Below are 16,253 nucleotides of genomic sequence, written 5' to 3' on the forward strand. Positions count from 1 at the left end.
TGGCTTGAGCCAGTGATAAAATGTAAGCTCTTGAGAAAATTCAAATTTTGGAAAACTTCTATCCATCATGCAAAGCTTGACAGCTTTCCAATACACAAACACATTTTCTGGTGGGATCTGTGTTTATTTTAGAAGTATGACTTTCAACACTGGAAAATCTACATAACACAGTGGGCCAATGTGCTATTTTAAAATCTTCATTAGTGCAAAATCCAGTAAATGTGCAAAGGCAGACCTGAGGATTTTATGTGGGAAGAGCAGGGTGTTGCCGAGTGCTATAGAGCCTACTTGAAGGGCAGGTGTGTGAAGCACCTGCAGAGATACCTGGAGAACAGGAAGGAGACGCTGCTGCACACAGGTACAGGGGGGCAGGGTTCCCCAACCCCAAATGTCCTGTCCACTCCTGATGGTCACATGAGTGCTGCTAGAATGGCCAGGAGAGAAATGGAAAGTTCCTGGAGTTTCTGACCTTCCCGCAGACCCCCCAAGGACACACGTGACCCGCCACCCCATCTCTGACTGTGGGGTCACCCTGAGGTGCTGGGCCCTGGGCTTCTACCCCGCGGAGATCACACTGACCTGGCAGTGGGACGGGGAGGACCAGACCCAGGACATGGAGTCTGTGGAGACCAGGCCTGCAGAGGATGGAACCTTCCAGAATTGGGCGGCTCTGGAGGTGCCTTCTGCGCAGGAAGAGAGATACACGTGCCACGTGCTGCACTAGGGGCTGCACGAGCCCCTCACCCTGAGATGGGGTAAGTGGGACGAGGTCGGGGCCTCTTCTAGGGAAGCAGGAGCCCTTCTGAGCTCCTCCAGCAGGGTCAGGGCTGAGCCTGGGGTCAGGGCCCCTGACTTTCCTCCCTCTCAGAGCCACTTTCCCAGCCCCCCATACTCATCGTGGGAATCGTGGCTTTCCTGGTCATCCTTGGAGTGTCCGTGGTGGCTGGAGTTCTGATCTGGAGGAGGAAGAGCTCAGGTAAGGGAGGGGTGGTTCTGAGGTTTCTTGTCCCAGGTGGGTTTCCAGCCCAGGTAGCAGGGTGCCCTGCACCTTCCAGGTACTGTGAACCGCTTCTCACACACGTGCCCATCCAGTTTGGGGCCTCTTACCACACTTACTTTATAAAACCTGTGAGGGAGGTAGGACAATGTCCCCAGTGATGATGTGGAGGCCCCTGTTCCCAGCAGTCAGAGGGAAGGGGCTGCTGAGGACAGACCTCCAGGAGGGCAGAAGGTCCAGCCCCAGACATCCCCCACCTCGTGTTTCCTGCTCCTGCCCTGGGTCTGCAGTCATGGTTCTGGAAACTTCCCCTGAATCCAGGACTAGTTCTCAGGACCTCATATCCTGCTCTCACTTGTTGTTCTTCCACAGGTGGAAAAGGAGGGAGCTATGCTCAGGCTGCTTGACAGTGGGGGAGGTGGTGTGGAGGGTCAATGCTGACCTGAGGCTTTGGGGAGTGTAGACGGAGCCCATGGGCAGCTCACCCCATCACTCTTTGACTCACTTCTCCCTGTGGCTCTGACCAGACCCTGTGTTTGCTCCTCTCCAGCCAGCTACAGTTTCCAGGGCTCTGATGTGTCTCTTGAGGCTTCTACAGGTGAGACCCTGAGGTGCCTGAAAGGGGAGAGGGGTTGGGCTGAGAGGACATGCCTGGGTCCTGGGGATTCCTTGGACGTGGACATGAGGGCTGTGGAGGGCTGGTCATGATGTCAGCATTTACAGAGACAACCTGAGCATGGTCTTGATTGTTTTCTTCTGTAGCATGACAAAGCTGCCTTGTGAGGGATGGAGAGATTCCAGAGCTCTTCATGCCCCTCGTGTGACTTCAAGACCCCCTTCCTTTGGGTGTGAAGACTTTCCTTCCTCAGCTGGCATCTGTGTATCTGCATTCCCATTGTATACTGGAGGATGGGGAGGTAGCTCACCCTCTGCCCCTCACGTCCTCCACACTGACCTGTATTCCCTGACCCGACTGACCGTCCTGCTCAGGAGAGCTGGGTGTGGAGCATCCACAGCCCTGTCTTACTTCATGGTGCCCTGAGCTGCCCCTTTGTTCTTCCCTTGAAAATGAGAACCTGGGATGATTTTTGCTTTTACAAAGTCTTGGTATTAGGTGGGATTGAGGAATCAGTTGAGGAAGAGGAAGAATCTTAAACAAGAAAGAGGTAATAAAATGCTCCAAGAACCTTCCAGGACCCATTTGTCTGCTGTGCTGAGTGCTGCTTTGAGGAGCTCAGGGTGAACAGGCCTGTGTTCAGTCAGTACTCCATCCACATGGACTTCACAGTGAGAAGGATCGACAGTTTTGAATTTATTTAACTCCTGCTGGTTTGGTCCTTCTCTGCCACCTGCCCTCCCTCTCTGCCCTTACCCAGCTCCACTGACCCTAATGCAGGCTACAGTCAAAATCCATGGATTTGTAGAGCAGACCCTAGTATAGATCCAGGTGGGCAGTGGGGTCTTAGCCTGGATTGCTTTTGTTTGTAGAGGGAGTTAAAATTGTGCTGTAGTCACAGAGGGAGTGGAGGGGAAGGGAGGGAGAGCAGCACTTCTGAGGACAGTCCTGGTGGCCTTTTCCTCATAGTAGGATTTTAAAAACCTAGCTCTCTAAGACTTCAGAGGATCATGTGTGCACTGGCATTTCATATAACTTTTATATTTTCTTGTCCATGCACACATTTCTTTGAAGAGGATCGATAACCTTTATAGTTTTTGCATGACCCCATAAGAGTCTAATATACCCCCCAGGTTTAGACACAGTGCTACTCAAAGTCTGGTCTCGAGCAGCAGGTCAACAAATTTTTAGCAGTCCCAAAACACGATGTAAATGCGCCAACATTGCTTGCATGTCTCCAGTCTGGGACATGGTAAGTTAGACGTTCCCTTGTTGCTCCCAGGCTCAGTTTCTGTCTGGGTCTCACTGTGGCTGGTAAATGGTCCACAGAGCAGTGCTAGCCACTGTCCACACTGAGGAGCATTGTTGGAGATGGACCATGTTCCAGCACCTACTCTGGTGTCCAGTGGCAGGAAGGAGTTAATGGCTAGTTAAGGGGATTCCATTTTCAATAATATGATGGGTGCACTTTTAAAGCTTTATCTCCCACTGAAGGGAACTAAAAATAATAGGTAAAATACAAGAACATCCAATTAGTAGTAAAGGAAAAGAGAATAACCATTTAGGATAAAACAGTCATATGGAAAGGCATCTAGAGAGAAATTGCATTCATCCCTGATCATGCGTCAAATCTGAAAATTGTATCTTTAATTTTTTGGGCTCACCAGCTGAAGTAGACAGGAGCTGATACAAAACTTTGTTCTCGTAGGGAATGAAATATGAGTCAGTCCACCACTCTGAAATCTAGGAAGTCAAAGATTCATAGACACAGAGTAAGGGAGGAACAAAAGAAAACTGTCTCATCCTCCAAAGAAGAGTGTTTTGAGGAAATGTGCCTTTCAGCCAAGGGTGGGGGCTGAGTGGTGGGAAGGAGAAAGCAACTGTTTCTGAGGAATTGTAGCCACCAGCCAGCCCTCCTGTGGCTAGTCATCCAAATGTGCCTCACTTGTGGAACAAAATAACTTCAAGCCATGGATTTCATGTGCAATATCCTGGATTGGTGGTGATCTGAAAATTGGAAGAAAGAAACATGAGCCTCTAGAGAATTCCATATTTAACCTCTGTGTCAAAGATTTTACATGATTTCACAAGGAAGAAATGCAGCTCAGCAAGAAATATATAAATGAAATAGAAAAAAAAATCAACATGATCAAGAATCAGAAGGAATAAATCAAAAAGAGAGGCTCAGAAAACTTCAATATTGAAATTATGAGTTATAGAGTACAACATAACCCAAATTATTCTGTGTAAAGAAGAAAATGCTTAGCTTGAAAATCCCTGCATAACATGGGAACTAAAAATGACCCAGCTGTTTTGTGAAAGAACCAAATACTCTTCTCAGAAGTTAAAAATATCACAAATTGAATTAGAAACTCAGTTTGGAATTGTGCTTTGATCATGATGTAGAAAGAGCAACCTGCACTAAATAACTTCAAATTCACATAAATATAATAAAAATATTTATCAGGCACTGGCGAACACATATGATGAGGATTTATGGTGGCTGAGATGAGGTTAACAAAAGAGGTGAGTTGTACAGCTGTCCAAAGGAAAGAGCAGGAGGGAAATAATAAAGATAAGACCAAAAATCAATAACAGAGAAGGTAGAGAAAAAGAGTGAAACACAAAGTTTGTTTAATGGGGAAATACCAATACATTTTATGCACCTGTGGCTAGACTGATCAAGATTAAAAGACACAAATTACCCATATCAGGAAGGAAAGAAAGGCTATCTATACAGACTCTTTAGAAAGTAAAAGGACAAGAGAACATGCCAAAGATTTCTCAAACTAGATCAAATGAACAGTTTCCTTGGAAAACACTTATTACAAAAGCAGAAACAGAAAAGTTTGTTTTGCCTTTATCAATTGTAGAAATTGAATTAGTAATTGAAAACCTTCCCATAGCAAAAGTTCCACACCCAGAAAGTCTCATTGCTGAATTGTATCAAACACACAATGAAGAAATAGTATCAGGGTTATTTCTCATTACGTCATCAGCTGGTGCTTGGTAGTAATCCCTCGGCACCAGGGAGGCTCATCCCCAGGAGTCATTTCCCATGCTGCGGGGAAAGCAATGCACCTACATGCTGAATTTGGCCTAGAGAGTGGCCACATATGAGCAACATAGAGGCTCTCAGGAAGTAATTCTTAGGCACCCTGCAGCTCAAGGTGTAGTACATATTTCAGACACACAGGCTCATAATTGTAGCCATCAGTATCAAGGGCTCATTGTTGGACCACACATCTTTATTCATCTTTGCCATTGCACCTGGTTGATTGTTACTGTCCCATTGGGAAATGTGATAGATCTCCCCTGACTAGGAACTCAGCACTCCCTTAGTTGTCATTTGTAACTACAACAACTTTGAAAATATCCAAACATTTTTATGTACCCTGTATACATGCCATGGAGCACTCCCTTCCCAACCATGTGCCCCCTATCAAAAACACCCCACTCCAGTGTTCCTTCCCTGCCATAGTTTAACCTCTCTGTCATCCAAAACTTCTTTAAAATTGAAGCCTAATATATTGTCAGGTTACATTAATAGTAAAATGGAATATAATGACGGGTTTAAAGGTTAGATATAGAACACATACTAATTTAGAAAAATTAAATAAAGTAAAAACAAATTGGGGTATCAAAAAATGAAAAAATGAAAAAGCTCTGTTTTTGATGTTTTGCCTTTCATCACTGCTGTAGGTGTTGCCCTGTCTGTACAGTAGCAAGGCAATTTCTTCCATTTATTCCTCAGTGTCTACATCCTTTTTTTCCTACTTATTAAATTTGTCTTCACAAAAGTTTTAGATTGCAGTAATTCACATATACAATATACAGTACTCCCACATATCGAATATCAAACCCTTTGTCCCTTCTCCAGCAATGACCTTTTTACATGTTCATATTATATTTGCTGCAGCTGATGTACAGATACTCAAACAATAGCTTTCAAACATGGTTCCACTTGGGTTTACATTATGGTTTACATTTTAGACTACACAATTTTCTAAAATTTTAGTTACCTTATTTTTTACATTATACTTTATATTTTAGCCTATAGACTTCCATACTTCTTTGGTGTAATTTAACATGCCATCATTGCATGATCTTGTGGAATACTTCCATTGCTCCACAGTGACACTGAGTCCAGCTATTCAATACCTCTTTCCCCCTCCCCTCAGAGCCCACAGGATTACTGCCAAGCAACAGCTGATGATGTAACTAGAAAAAGACCCTGAATAAAAGGGTCAACTCAGACCAGCAGAATATCTCAGCCTTCATGTACTATAACGTGTTAAAAACTGCTTTATGACTTTGGATCAAAGGGGGAAAGGGAAAGGACAAGTGAGTTTACATGGCTATGAGTCTCCAAAAAAAAGTCAGGAGGTCATCATATTGGTAATGCTTACACATGCCTCAGCAGGGTTCCAGAGACAGCCAAAGTAGATAGAAGCCTAGGTACTGGTTCTCCCGAGGGCTACAGAGACCCACAGATTCTATGGTCATGGCAGATGACTCTGGAGTTTAGTGCCATGTCAGTTAGCCCTACTTTGACATTTCTGTTCCTGAGTGTGATGGAGTTGGTCTCAGATATGACCTTTCTACACATGCCTCTTCTGTTACTTTTACCAGACCTGTGGTTGGCACTGGGGTTGGTGTACACTCAGGAGACCTGAATCTCTGGACTGACCATTTGACAGCCAGACCCTCAGCCTCAGCAGACTTGCAGCTACCACCCTCTGGTTTATTCGATTTATCCTGGCCAGCTAACAGGGAGGTGAAGAAGGTTAACCACCACACCAAAGAGTCAAAAGTGTCTCCAACTGCAAGCTGGAGAATCACATCCCTCATCCATGGGGAATCTAAGCCCCCTCTTGATATAGAGGGGGAATGGACATCACCATCTCAGGGTCCACAGGCTGGAGGAATAGATTGTGGGTTAGAGTGGACTTACTGATATTCTACTATGGAACTATTGTGATTAATAATGGAAGGAATTGTAGCATTGCTGTGGAGAAACTGGTCACGGTAGCTGCTGAGGGTAAGGAGAGGGAAGAAAAGATATGATGTTGGGGCATTTTCAGGATGTGGAGTTGTCCTGAGTAGTACTGCAGGGACAGATGCTGGACATTGTATGTCCTACCATGGTCCACTGGGTGGACTGAGGGAGAGTGTAAACTGCAATGTAAACCCTATCCATGTGGTGCAGCAGTGCTCCAAAATGTATTCACCAAATGCAATGAATGTGCCATGATGATGAAAGAGGTTGTTAATGTGGGAGGAGCGGGGTGAGGGGGTTGGGGGTATATGGGGACCTCATATCTTTTGAATGTAACATTTAGAAAAAAATAAAGGATAAAAATAGAAATAGTATCATTTCTACCCAAAGCCTCTTACATATTAAAGAAGGAACAATTCCTAATTTGTGTACGATTTCAGCATTACCCTCATTCAAAACCAGGCCATGATATCACAAGGAAGGAGAAGTACAGAACACTGTCCCTCATGATCCTGGGCTTAAAAATCCAAAGAAAATGTAATGGAGCAAACCAAATGCAAAAATACATAAAGAGTATTATAGATCATGCCAAATTAGTCTAGCTGGGACTGCAAAGGTGGTTTAATACCTGCAACTCATCTCTGTTCTCCAAATTAATAGAATAAAGCACAAATACCATATCACCATTACTGCGCATGCAGAAAAAGCACTTACCAAAATGGAACACAGTCTAAGACAAAATCTCTGAGCAAACTAGGAATAGAAAGCAGATTCCTCTAGTGGATCCAGGCGTCAGGCGTCATACTCAATGATGAAAGGCTAAATGCCTATTTCCTAAGATCAAGTAGTTAAAGAGGTCTGCTCACACCATTTTTATTTAACCTTGTTCTGGATGTCCTACGCAGTACAAGAAGGCAAGCAATGAAATGCAAGACCTATAGATAGCATGATTGTATATGTTAGAATAACATTTTAAAAAATATCAACACAGTTATGAGAAATAAATGATTTAGCAAGGACACAGGTTGCAAGGTCAGTACAAAAACATTAATTCTGCTACTACATACTAGTGATGACAACCAGAATATGAAATTTAAAAAATCCTCCACGTATAATTATTTATGAATTGCTGCAATCAGCTCACAATGGATTGGCTCAAAGGGAAGGTGATGCAGAACTTTACGAAATAAAGGACAGAGAGAAAGACACAAGAGAGGAGATAAAGATGGGACCAGGGGGCTAACAGCTTCTGGAACTAAGAGAGCCTTGACCCTAGTTTCCACCTAGTATTTATTGGAAACTACCAAGCAGCTGTTTGCTATTAGAACTGTGACATAATCTACAATAATTTGTAATATCTGCAATAGAACAGGTGTAACATTTACAATAAGGAACAGGGAAGCCAGGTTTCCACAAAAATCAATAATTACAAATATTGTAAAATCCTTATCTAACACCATGTGGTACCTTGTGTTGGATCCTGGAACAGAAAAAGAAAAGGACTTTTGTGGAAAAACTGGTGAAATCCAAATTAAGTCTAGTGTTTCACCAGTTATAATAAACTAATCATTATTTCTTAGTTGTAACAAATTACAATGCTTTTCTAAATACTAACTACAGGGGAAACTGGATGAAGGATAACTGTAACTGCCTGTACTATCTCATCAACTTTTTTGTAAATTAAAATTTATTCTAATATGTAAAAAGCTTCAGTAAAATTGAAACAGAATATTTTGAAATAAATTTAATGAAAAGGATGAAAATCCTTTACCCTGACAATTAAAACAGATTGCAAAGGGAAATAAAAGCAGACCTAAAGATATGGAGGGATAGACTGGCTCATGGATTGGAAAACCAATATTGTGAAAATTATACTTTAAAGGATCTTGTAGATAAGGTGTTCTTACCAAGGGGTCCATGAGCTTGAATTTAAAAAGATACACATTCTTTCAGGGATGTGTTGGTGAAGGTGTGGTATATTTATTAAATAATACACAAGATACTGTGGACTTAGTAAGGGGTCCAGAGTTTCCCCCTGACTGCAAAGGGGTCGGTGGGAAAAAATTGGTTAAGAACCCTTGTTTTAGATTAAAAAAATACTGATAGAATTAATTGTTGTCAGTACTGAATTACAAATAATGTTTGAGGAAGTCTTTCGGATGGACAGTAAGCCTGTTCGTCTGTGTGTGTACATCTATCTATCTATCTATCTATCTATCTATCTGTATACAGTTTCTGATGTTAATTGTCCATTCTGGAATTCTGAGTTACCACCTAATGGCACTTGCCATGCATGGTGGTTCAAAATAAGGATCAATTAATGAAAGTATTTTGTTACATTAATAGAACAAAGATCATCACAAATAAGGCTGATAAGGCAATTGAAAAAATCCAGGCCCCTCTACGTGCCCTGCTGTTTTTGCTGTCTCTGTCCATTTGCTCTGTGATCTTCTGTATCCGTTTCTCTTTTTTTAATAGGAATATAAGGCATTGCCATTTTATTTATTAATTACAAATCATCATTTTCCTTGCAGATGTCAAGCTGATGGAAGAGATAAATGTAAATTTATTTTTTTCTACATTAATAACTATTTTTCTTCTTTATTTTCTTTTAAATGTTACATTAAAAAAATATGAGATTCCCATGAACCCCCACACCACCCATCCAACCCTCCCACATCAACAACCTCTTCCATCATCATGGCACACATCCACTACACCTGGAGAATCATTTTGGAGCACCACTGCACCACATAGACAGTGGTTCATATTGTAGACCACACTCTCCCGCAGTCCACTCAGTGGGCCATGGCAGGACACACAACATCCAGCATCCATCCCTGCAGGACCACCCAGGACAACTACAAATCCTGAAAATGCCCCCATAACATATCTCTTCTTCCATCTTCCTACCATCAGCAGGCACCGTGGCCACCCTCTCCACATCACTACTACAATTTCTTCCCTTACTAATCACCATAGGTCCCAAGCAGAACACCAGTAAGTCCATCCACTTTAATCCATACTCTATTTCTCCATCCTGTGGACCCTGGGATGGTTATGTCCAGTCCACCTCTACATCAAGAGGGGGCATAGATTCCACAGGGATGATGAATGCAATTCTCCTGCTTGCGGCTGTAGGCACTCTTGGCTCCCTGGTGTCGTGGTTGACCCTCTTCACCTCCCTGTCAGCTGGCCAGGGTAAGTCCAACAAACAAGAAGGTAGGGGCCACAAGTCTGCTGAGGCCCAGGGCATGGGCATCACATGGACAGTCCAGAGATTCAAGTCTCCTGAGTATGCACCAAACCAAACACCAACCATAGGTCTGGTAAAAGTAAGAGAAAAGGCATATGTAGAAAGGTCATATCTAAATCCAGCTCTATCACACTCAACAACACAAACTCCAAAATAGGGCCAACTGACATGGCACTGAACTCCAGAACCATCTGCCATGACCATCGAACTGGTGGGTCTCTGCAGCCCTCAGGAGAACCAGCACCGGAGTTTCCATCTACCTTGGCTGTCTCTGGTACCCTGCTGAGGCGTGCATAAGCATCACCCTCTGATGACATCCCAAAATTTTTTTGGAGACTCATAGCCATATAAACTCACTTGTCCTTTCCATGTTCCCCTTTTATCCAAAGTCAAAAAGCATTTTTTAACACCTGATATTACATGTAGGCTGAGATATTCTGCATGTCTGAATTGACCCCTTTATCCAAGGTCTTTTTCTAGTTACATCATCTGCTGGTGCTTGGTAGTAATCCCTCGGTGACAGAAAGGCTCACCCCCAGGAGTCATTTCCCATGCTGGGAGGACCGCAATGCATCTGCATGCTGAGTTTGGCTTTGAGAGTGATCACATTTGAGCAACATAGAGGCTCTCAGGACGTATCTTTTAGGCATTCTGCAGCTCTAGGCCTAGTTCATATTTCACACACACAGGTTCAAAATTGTAGCCATCAGTATCAAGCACTCATCTTTGGACCATCCATCTGTGTTGGTCTTTGCCATTGCATCTGGGGGATTGTTGCTGTTCCATTGGGGAATGTGTTAGAGCTCTCCTGGCCAGGAACTCAGCACTTTCTCAGCTGTCAATTCCAACTGAAACCACTATGAAAATATCCAAACCTTTCTATGTACCCTGCATATATGCCCTGGAGAACTCCCTCCCAACCGTGTGCCCCCCACCAATAACACCCCCCATAAGTGCTCCTCCCCCACCATAATTGAACCTCTCTGTAGTCCAAAACTTCTTCAAAAAGGAAGTCCAATATATTGCCAGGTTACATCAATAGTAAAATGGGATATAGTGATGGGTTTAAAGGTTAGATATAGAATACATAGTGATTTAGAAATATTAAATAAAGGAAAAATAAATTGGGGTATCAAAAAATGAAAAAATGAAAAAGCTTTGTTTTTGATGCTTTGCCTTTCCTCACTGCTATAGGTGTTGCCCTGTATGTACAGTGGAAAGGCAATTTCTTCCATTTATTCCTCAGTGTATACATCCTTTCTCTCTTTTTTTTTCCTACTTATTAAGTTTGTCTTCACAAAAGTTTTAGATTGCAGTAATTCACATATACAATATATGGTACTCCCACATATCCAACATCAAACCCTTTGTCCCTTCACCAGCAATGATCGTTTTATATGTTCATATTATATTTGCTGCAGCTGATGTACAGGTACTCAAAAATAGCTTTCTTTTTTTTTCAAATTCTACTCAATTTATTCATTTTTTAAAAATATTACATTCAAAAAATATGAGGTCCCCATTTACCCCCACCGCCTCCCCCACCACTCCCCCCACAGTAACACTCTCCCCCATCATCATGACACATCCATTGCATCTGGTGAGTACATCTCTGCACCCCATGGCCTGTGGTCCACACCATAGCCCACACTCTCCCACATTCCATCCAGTGGGCCATGGGAGGACATACAATGTCTGGCAGTTGTCCCTGCAGCACCACCCCGGACAACTCCAAGTCCTGAAAATGCCTCCACATCTCATCTCTTCCTCCCATTCCCTGCACCCAGCAGCCACCATGGCCACTTTTTACACACCAATGCCACATTTTCTCTATTATAAACCACAATAGTTCATGAATAGAATATCATTAAGTCCACTCTAATCCTTACTGTATTCCTCCTTCCTGTGGACCTTGGCTTGGTGGTGTCCATTCCACATCTATGTCAAGAGGGGGCTTAGATTCCACATGATACTGGATGCAATTCTGCTTTCAGTTGTAGGCACTCTAGGCTCCATGGTGTGGTGGTTGACATACTTCAACTCCATGTTAGCTGAGTGGAGTAAGTCCAATAAATCAGAGTGCAGGAGCTGAAGTCTATTGAGGCTCAGGGCCTGGCTATCATATTGTCAGTCCAGAGATCAAATCCCCTAGATATATCTTAAACCCCAGCACCAACTACAATTCCAGTAATGTAGCATGAAAGGATTGTGAAAAGAGATCCCATCTGAGTCCAGCTCCATCACATAGAAACACCAGCTCCAAAGAAGGGCCAACTGACATGGCAGTGAACTCCATCTGCCATGACCATAGAATCTGTGGGTCTCTTTTGCCCTCAAAAGAACCAATACCTGGGGTTGTATCTACTTTATCTGTCTCTGAGACTCTGCCCAGATGTGCATAAGGGCAATCCTTCTGACAACCTCCAGACTCTTTTTTAGAGACTCATAGCCATATAAACTCATTTGTTCTTTCCATTTCCCCCTTACTTTAGGTCAAACAGCATTTTTAACTCCTGTTATTATATGTAGACAGGGATATTCTGCTGGTCCGTGTTGAACCTTTAATTTAAGGTCATATTCTAGTTACATCATCAGCTGGTACTTGGTAGTGATCCCTCAGTGCCAGGGAGGCTCATCCTTGGGTGTCATATCCCACGCTGGGGGGAAGGCATTGCATTTACATGCTGAGTTTGGCTTCAAGACTGGCCACATTTGAGTAACACGGAGGCTGTCAGGAGGGAACTCTTAGGCACAGTGCTGCTCTAGGCCTTGTTCTTATTTCAGGTGTATAGGCTCACAACCATAGTCATTAGTATCAGGGGCTCACTGTTGGACCTTCATTCCTTCCTGGTCCTTGCTGTTGCACCTGGGGGACTGCCGCTGCTCCTGTAGGGACATCAACAGAGCCCCCCGCCCCGGCCAGGAACCCAGTACCCCCCCAGCTGTTGTTTTTAATTGTTTCCACTACGAGTATATCCAAACATTTCCATGCACCCTGGACACATGCCCTGTATAACTCCCTGTCAACCGTATGTCCCCTGTCAATAACATCCCATACCAGTATTCCTCCACTGCCATTGTTGAACCACTCTGTGATCCAAAACTTCCCAAAAAGTAAAGCACAATATAATGTCAGGTTCCCTTACTAGTAAAATGGAATATAGCAATGAGTTTAAAAGTTAGATATAGAATACATATTAATTTGGGAAAATTCTACATCCTATCTTTTTCTTTTCTTTTTTCCTAATTATTGAGCTTCTCTTCCCAAGAGCCCTAGATCACAGTAATTCATATATACAATATAGAGTACTCCCACATATTCATTATAAAACCTTTTCCCTTCCACAGCAATAATCTTTTAACTTATTCATATCATATTTAATGAAACTGATGTACAGATATTGAGACAATAGCTTTCAAACAAGGTAACATTTTTGTTTACTTTGTGGTTTATACTTTAGACTATACAGTTTTCTAAATTTTTTGATTACCCTATGTTTTACATTATGGTTTGCATTATTAGTCAGTCGTCCTCTATATGTTTTCGGTGTAATAGTACCTGTTTTATATCCATCCTTGTGTACTCTTGTGAAACACTTCATTTGCCCTCACATTTACTTTGGTTCCATCTATTCAATATCTATTTCCCCCTCCCCTTGGGGCCCACAGTGACAGTCAATCTTCATTTCTTGAGGAGCCATGTTTAGAGATACTTGAAACAGTGTTGAGGGCTTGAGATGCTCAACTGCCCTAATGCCCTGGGAGCCACCCTTTTCTTGAGAGATACAGTTCCCTCTATTCAATGCCATTGGTCCTCTCCAGGATGTGGGTCTACCTTCACTCTCATCATATGGGTCTCTACCCAATGGTATAACCCGCTCTGGCAAAATGAGCATTCAGATATTCCCTAGGAGTCTGTCCTGCATAAGATTATCCCCTTTGAGTATCTTAAACAGGTAACTTTCCTAATTATATTTTGAAAAGGTTTTCTCAGCATTATACTTTCAACCAACACCAGACAATCTCCTATGTTCGTATGTTGCCCCACCCTCCCCTCAATTTCTTGGACAATATTACCCATCCGCCCATCCCCAGCCCCCCCCAAACCTACAAATCCCCACCCAAAGGTAACCCTATGCCCCCTATTTTATCTCTTCCTTGTACACATACTTACCTCCAGCTTATCATAGATTTCACCCATGTAGATGTCAGCTTACATCCTTCCTCTACCCCCCGATTTCCTGTAAGCCTATCTTCCAGTCACTAGCTCTCTGAGGCAGCTTGCTTATTTCATATCATTGAGGTCATGTAGTATCTGTCCTTCAATGCCTGGGTTGCTTCACTCAACATAAGGTTCTCAAGATTCATCCATGTTATCACGTGTTTTTAGGGTATTTGTTCTCAAAGCTGAGTAGTATTCCATTGTATGTATATACCACATTTTATTGATCCACTCATCTGTTGATGGGCATTTGGATCGATTCCAACTTTGGCGATAGTGAACAATGCTGCTATGAACATTGGTGTGCATATATCGGTTTGTGTCCTTGTTTTCAGTTCTGCTGGTTATGTACCCAGCAGTGGTATTGCTGGGTTATATGATAAATCTATGGTTAGCTTTTTGAGAAACTGCCAAACTGTCCTCCAGAATGGTTGGATCCTTGTGCATTCCCACCAGCAGTGGATGAGTGTTCCCATTTCTTCACATCCCTTCCAGCATTTGTATTCTTCTGTTTTTTTCATAGCTGCCAATCTTATGGGAGTAAGATGGTATCTCATTGTAGCTTTGATTTGCATTTCCCTGATAGCTAAAGATTTGGAGCATTTTTTCATGTGCTTTTTAGCCATTTGTATTTCGTCTTTGGAGAAGTGTCTGTTTAAATATTTTTCCCATTTTTTAAATGGGTTGTTTATCTTTGTATTTTCAAGATATAGGAGTTCTTTATATATGCAAGTTATAAATCTCTTATTGGATATATGGTTGCCAAATATTTTCTCCCATTGTAAATGCCTTTTTACTTTCTTGACATACTCCTTTGAGGTGCAGAAGGCTTTAATTTTGAGGAAGTCCCATTTATCTATTTGTTCTTTTGCTGCTTGTGCTTTTGGTATGATGTTCATGAAGTCATTTCCTATTACAAGGTCTTGTAGTTGTTTCCCTACACTGCTTTCCAAGGTCTTTATGGTCTTGGCTCTTATATTTAGGTCTTTGATCCATCTTGAGTTGATCTTTGTATAAGGTGTGAGATGGTAATCCTCTTTCATTCTTCTACATATGACTATCCAATTCTCCAGGCACCATTTGTTGAATAGGCCATTCTCTCCCAGTTGAGAGGGTTTGGTGGCTTTATCGAATATTATATGGCTATATATATGAGGTTCTATATCAGAACTTTCAATTTGATTCCATTGGTCTGTGTGTCTCTCCTTATGCCAATACCATGCTGTTTTCACTACTGCAGCTTTATAGTATGTTTTGAAGTCAGGAAGTGTGATTCCTCCAATTTCATTTTTCTTTTTCAAAATGTCTTCGGCTATTTGGGGCCTCTTTCCTTTCCAAATAAATTTCATAGCTAGTTTTTTTAGTTCCTTAAAGAAGGCTATGTTGATTTTTATTGGGATTGCATTGAATGTGTAGATCAGCTTTGGTAGAATAGACATCTCAATAATATTTAGTCTTCCTATCCATGAATAGGGAATATTCTTCCATTTATTTAGGTCTTCTTTGATTTCCTTGAACAGTCTTGTATAGTTCTCAGTGTATACGTTTTTTACATCTTTAGTTAAATTTATTCCTAAATACTTGATTTTTTAATTTACTATTGTGAATGGTATTTGTTTCTTGATTTTCTCCTGATCTTGCTCATTATTGGTGTACAGAAATGCTACTGATTTTTGCGCATTGATCTTATAACCTGCAACTTTACTAAACTCATTTATGAGTTCTGGAAGCTTTGTTGTAGACCTCTCAGGGTTTTCTATGTATCGGATCATGTCATCTGCAAATAATGAAATTTTGACTTCTTCCTTTCCAATTTGAATGCCTTTTATATCTGCTTCTTGCCTCAGTGCTCAAGCAAGTACTTCTAAGACAAACAATGGTAAAAGAAACCAGTGAAATCTAAATAAATGGAAGGATATTTCCGTGTTCATAGATTGGTAGACTAAATATCATTAAGATGTCAATTCTATTGAAAGTGATCTATAGATTTAATACAGTCCTTATAAATATTCAAGTATTCTTCTTAGTTGCATTTGAAAAGCCATTTATCAAATTTATCTGGAAGAATTGGGATCCATTAATAGCAAAAAAATTTTTAAAACAACAAAGTTGGAGGACACTCACTTCCAACTAGCTACAGGGGTAAAAAGAGCATGGTAGTGG

The 16,253-nt window shown here is 41.9% G+C and overlaps 1 pseudogene; it reads left to right on the plus strand.

The window, feature by feature from the left end:
* The first annotated feature begins 219 nt into the window (after window positions 1-219).
* Window positions 220-1,404, plus strand: LOC131275294 (patr class I histocompatibility antigen, A-126 alpha chain-like; annotated as a pseudogene).
* The last annotated feature ends 14,849 nt before the right edge of the window (window positions 1,405-16,253 follow it).

Source organism: Dasypus novemcinctus, chromosome 22 (assembly GCF_030445035.2).
Source record: "Dasypus novemcinctus isolate mDasNov1 chromosome 22, mDasNov1.1.hap2, whole genome shotgun sequence".
In the NCBI taxonomy this organism is placed as follows: Eukaryota; Metazoa; Chordata; class Mammalia; order Cingulata; family Dasypodidae; genus Dasypus; species Dasypus novemcinctus.